The sequence below is a fragment of the Fragaria vesca genome, linkage group LG2 (genome assembly GCF_000184155.1).
Source record: "Fragaria vesca subsp. vesca linkage group LG2, FraVesHawaii_1.0, whole genome shotgun sequence".
NCBI lineage: Eukaryota > Viridiplantae > Streptophyta > Magnoliopsida > Rosales > Rosaceae > Fragaria > Fragaria vesca.
The window spans coordinates 17,809,453-17,815,132 of NC_020492.1; the positions used below are offsets into that span (position 1 = coordinate 17,809,453).

The 5,680-nt window shown below is 38.8% G+C and overlaps 1 pseudogene; it reads left to right on the top strand.

Annotated features, from left to right (window-relative positions):
* Positions 1-4,390: 4,390 nt before the first annotated feature.
* Positions 4,391-5,680, top strand: part of LOC101307863 — a 2,411-nt pseudogene continuing 1,121 nt past the window's right edge.

The following is a 5,680-nucleotide window of genomic DNA, read 5'->3' on the forward strand; positions in this document are numbered from 1 at the left end:
GTGAATAACATGTATATCAAGGTGCTAGCTAGCTGTTTGCTAATCTGACTTAAGAAATTAAGGAGTTAGCCGTTTCGGATCACGCGGGAATAAGGATGTTTGCGGATGTTATTCAAACCACAGAAGAGCATCACAACACGCTCCAGCTCTACTCCAAATCCACCATGGGCAGGTACACCATATCTGAAGGAATCAATATACGGTGATATTGTCTCTACTTCAATTCCACATGCTTTAGCACGTTCGGTCAAGAATTCTGCTGAATGGATACGTTGTGCACCTGATATGATCTCCTCACCTCGAATGAAGACATCGAACGAGTTACTGTACTCAGGATTATCATAGCAAGGCATGGTATAGAAAGGGTCAGGCCAATTATGCACAATCTATTTCTTTTGTGGCAACACAAGTGTGGCTATTGCCCATAGTTGTTGTGGTGTGATCTTGTTGATCTACTAATGGCAACATTGGATTCATTTCTGCAAGCTGGCTACAAGCTTAAGCTAAGCATGCCGCCACTGGTGAGTCTTAAAAGAAGAGCTGTGCTGCGAGCTTTCGAGCTCAAGTGATCATACAGATCTTGGCAAAGCCTTTGAGAGAGTTCTTTTCTGAAATTGTTTACACTTCAACATTTGCATGAAATTGATATTCCACTGCATTGCATCAGATGATGAAACTTCTAATGGGTGAAATCTATGGTAAATCCTTCTAGAGCATGAAATTGCTATTCGATTGCATCTGAGCCATACTCCAACTACACATGCAAGCACATGTCAAAGGGACATCAGGTCCAAGGAGACGGTGATGGTTCATTTCCTCAAATCTGGATGTCAGCTTGTTGGCTGCAGTCATTTGAGCAAGTCTATGAATTATTTTACTACTCATTGTTGCATCTGATTTCAAATGTGAAGTTATCTGCTTGCTCTTAATTGTGTGTTTGTGTTGGCATTTTGCAGTGAAAACTCCATGCAGTACTATAACATTCATTTAGAAACTAAATCATATTGATCTACTTTCAGAAACTTCAACATATGCTTTACTTTGCAAGTCCCTATCAGAAACATCATGCTTGATAGTGTTCCCTTTTAACTGTTTGTATGTATCATTCACGCAGGTCCCTATCAATTCTAGCTGTATCAAAATTTTACTGTCTTGCAGATTAGATATCCCTCGTTCCAATTTTAGATGGACAAGTAAGAGTACTAAAAAGTAAACCAGCTGAGAGCCTGAGACCAGTTTTTCATTCTGGAAACAGATGGGGTTATGCATTTGAATCTTGGCTCAGCTAAGTCGTACAGTTTTGCTATTGATCGCATTACTTTCCATAGGTCTGTCATTAAACATAAAAGAATGGAGTATGACCTGTTATGGTCAAGAATAGAAAGACCAATAGTCCTAGAGGATATGGTTTTCCAACAATCAATATGCGACCAAAGTTATCAACTGCTCAAGCAACAAGAAACTAAAATGTATTAGGCTCTCGCTTGGCCAGGAATGTGCAGCTGCTGTAACAAATGGAGTATCACAAAGGACTGTTCCCAAGTGAGAAACTAAAAAAAGAACTACATAAAATGATTCTTCTACTCCATAAATGAAAGAAGCAACTAAAACAAGGCCTGTGAGATGTGTGAAGTGTGCTGCTCTTGTAATTATACAAACAAGGAAGCTAAAATTATCCAGCTTCAATTCAACAACTACCGTCTAAGGGACAGTGATCTCTGCCCTCGTGACTATTGTATATCATGGTCTTGACAACTATATGCTGCAAAATTGATTACTTTTATAACACACGCAAATCTTGTTACAAATCTGACATTCTTTCCGATGAGTTACATGTAAAATATCCAAAGCTAAACACACCTCCCCCATTGTTCCTTCCATCAGTTTATATTAGCAGACAGACAAAGATGGGTTAAAGCCCTAAACTTTCTCTTCATAGATTAAGAGATTGTATGAAGTTTAAAACAAAGGAAAGAGTCGGTTATATATGTATGTTATCTTCAGATTATAACATGAGCAGCAAGCCTGCTTCTCATTTTGTGTCTGTGGGCTTCTCGATCACTTCTCAATGTCACACACACACACACACACACATATATATGTATATGTGTGTGTGTAATCTATATCTTCTTCTTTCCAGCCGTTAATGCAGATGGAATCCCAGAATTCTCTATTTTTAAGAGGCTAAGATGGTGTAGGCTACCATTTAATCTTAATATGGGTCGACTATATTAATAAAGAGTGGTCGATTCATAACTAACTGAAATAATTCGCTGTCCCACATCGGTTCGTTAGCAAACAATGGAAGCCCAAGAGAATATAAAAGGCGAAGCACGAGACTGAAAGAAGCATACCTTTCTCGGCCTTTTGGCTAAGATCAAGTGTAGTATCTGTTCTTATCAGTTTAATATTTGATATGTGGGCCAATGGTCCACACGATATTAAATTAATTTTTTAAAAGGGAGGGTTCACCGCAGTAGCTTGCTACTGGGGCTCTCACGTGTCATCTTTGCGTTGCACTACAGCAAGGTTTGGCGCACCTTACCAAATCCAGTTCTAAATTTATATAATTTCGAAATAGCAAGTAAATTTAGTTTTTGTTCATTTTGCTATTGGTTTTCTTTCTCAATAAAAGAGAAGGAACTGTAGTGGTTTCTGCAAGATTGGGGTGTGGGGGGGGGGTCTCGATTATTTCGTTCTAGGGAGTAATTGTGGAACCAAATATGTTGGTATTATCACGGGATTGTGGATGTGAGAGGTCGAGTTAGCAATGAAAGGACAAGGGAATGTGAAATGTGTTTCTTGGGATGTAGGTGATGACAGACAAATCAAAACTGTTCTTGAAGGCCTCTATTGTTCAGGATACCTACTGGCTACTGGTTAAATTAGAAAAAAAAAAAAAAAAAAACCAGAAGTTATATACTGGTGTTATTTGTGCGTTCATTGTGTATTTTTTTTTCGTGGTATACAACAAGAAACTGATCAATTTCTTACCGAGTCAGCCTGGAAGTGAACTGGGGGAGAAAACTGAAAATTAAGTACGACACCTGATCGATCCACATTTGTAAGTTGGAAATTAGCTTTCTAGCACAGAAGCACATGTATAAAAATGAAGCAGCCTTGTGTTGCTCAACTCATGATTCAATACAATCTTCGATCCCCCTCGGAGTTATAAATATGTTTTACTTTATTAACACAGCATTGCAACAAAAGGAGAAGGCATGCAAATGAAAAGTATCGATTTCTAAAACCCCCTCTAGGCCTTGTTTCTGTCATGGCTGGATTACAACTTAAAAGTATCTATTTCTGAACCCTTCTCTAGGCCTTGTTTCTCTCATGGCTGTGCTTCTGATGAGATCCCTTAATGCTATTTGGCATGAACTGTGGTAGATAGTAGTACGCAGTATGAAAGAAGCAAATTTAATACAAATAATTGAAGGCAGAGAACTACGTAAGAGAACTACATGGAGGGCGCAATGATAGATCGACCTTGAATTATTGATCCATGTGAATGCTTCATTTAGTTTCATGTTCGGGTTATCTTGCGCTATCCTTCGCATAGAATGCTTACCAATTAAATAACAAAGTAGCCGCATGTGATGCATGGATTGCAGTGCTTGGAAGTTGTTTAAAGGTGATCTTCAGTGTGACGTCTGAGACAACACTTCATGTGTCTGGTAGAATGGTTGTAATATATAGGGCTTTGAAGTTGTTTAAAGGTGATTTCAGGCCACTGTCGTCATCATCTAGCCAATAATGATGGTCTGGATGCTCCTCAAAATTCCAAGCTAGTTGCTCTCTTGACGTGACCTATATGCATTCACAGACCTACACAAGCGAGGCTGAATGAACACAAAATCTCCAGAATTTGATAAGATAAATGCTAACAGATATATTGGTTCAAGTGATGAGATCGATCAGTGACCTTTGCTTTACAAATATCATATGTAAGATCCCTAGTTGTATAATAGAATACTAAGAATAGATACCTGATACAGATCTTGTTATACATTTTGATATCCATGCCACCTTGATAGATTTGTGTCCTCAACAGTAAGAAATTTTCAAGTAAAAGGTGACTGGGCATCCAATCTGCGCTGCTTAAGCTTTTGAATTGTTTTGTAATGGCTTTAAAACTATCCCTGATTTTTTTTTTTTTTTTCAATTATAATCTGTTATGAAATGGACCCTCAGTCAGAATGTATTGTACCGCTAATTAATTCGATAGCTGTTATGTTTAAATAATTCTTAAACAGCTAGTAATTCGATCTTGAAAAATCCCCATGAAAATGATGGATTACTCGGACTGTATACAAAAATAAAAAATGGTGTGTGTATAACTTGCCAAGAGCATAGAACAAGCACACACACAAACACACAATTAAAAGAGATGGAAGATACACAAAGAGAGCTAACTTTGGAAGAGAAAGAAAAGGAACGTGTCAAACTAGAACGGTGGAAATATGTGCTCCGGTTTTCGAAAATTGCAGTGATAAAATGTGCCATTGAGCTTGGAATAAATTGCCGTGATAAATTGCTGATCCTATTGAAAGCCATGGAAGCCCCATGCACTCTTACAGCAATCGGCAACTCTCAAGTTGTAATCCTTCTTCCCTTTACATCATGAGGTTCCTAGTTCACCACCAAATATTTAAAGAAGTCCAACCCACAATCTCATTAGGCCCCAAAACCTTTGTCCCATCGCCTAGTAAAAACATCATGGCTGCACAGATTTTGCTGAGAGCAGTCCGGTAATGCTAGCACCATGGCATAGCCCAAGTATTCCCCGGTTCAAGGCAATGGCACGAGTTCTCCTGCGTTTAAGGCAGCACATGGTGAGGATATATGGAGCTTCTAATCCCGGTCACAGGAAACTTATCGATGAAGCAATGGCTTGTGATGCTAGCTTGGGGCTGCCTGCAGTGACTGAGAGTTGTTTAGAGGGTTTTCACTGGGATCTTCCTCATGTTGCATCTGTTGCTGAGGAGAGTGATCGAGTGGAGAATGGTCGAGGTGACATGTTTGATTGTATACCAAATTCCGTAGGCTGATGCTGCAATTATCAAGGGATTAATTTGATGTCCTGAATTTCGTGTTTTATTGTATTAGTTGAGTTGTACTTGGTGGTTTGACTTGTTTCTCTTTGTAGTTGTGTGGACAATAATACAACTTCTGCGCTGATCTCTTTCAGTTCCAGTGATGGGAACTGAATTGTCAAGTGAGGATATAATTGTGAAAGAAGCATATACTGTGACGCTTTTCTGGTAGTGTTCGTTTTCAAAGATCAAAACTTAGGCCTTGATTGACCCATGGCCATCACTGTGAAACTTTCAAAGGGTTCACCTGGTTCATAGTTTTTATCCAGAATGCAATCAACAAAACCACTCGGCTAAAGTAGCTTTTATACTTGGAAACTATCAACAAGCTCGATCAAGTAATTACCTCGCACTGAGTAAAGTTGCACCAATCATCAACTGAATGAACTGATCTAGGATCAAAATATAGTATTTACATAATTTCGTTCATGTAGTTGATGTGTAATTACTGCATTAATAAATAAGACCACTTGTTACCTCTCTGAAATGGGTAGTCTGTGGAGGAATGACAGCAGGAAGCAATTAGTTTAGGCTCCCACATCGGAGCAAGAAGGAAGCTGTCAAGTAGGTGCGTTATAAAATGA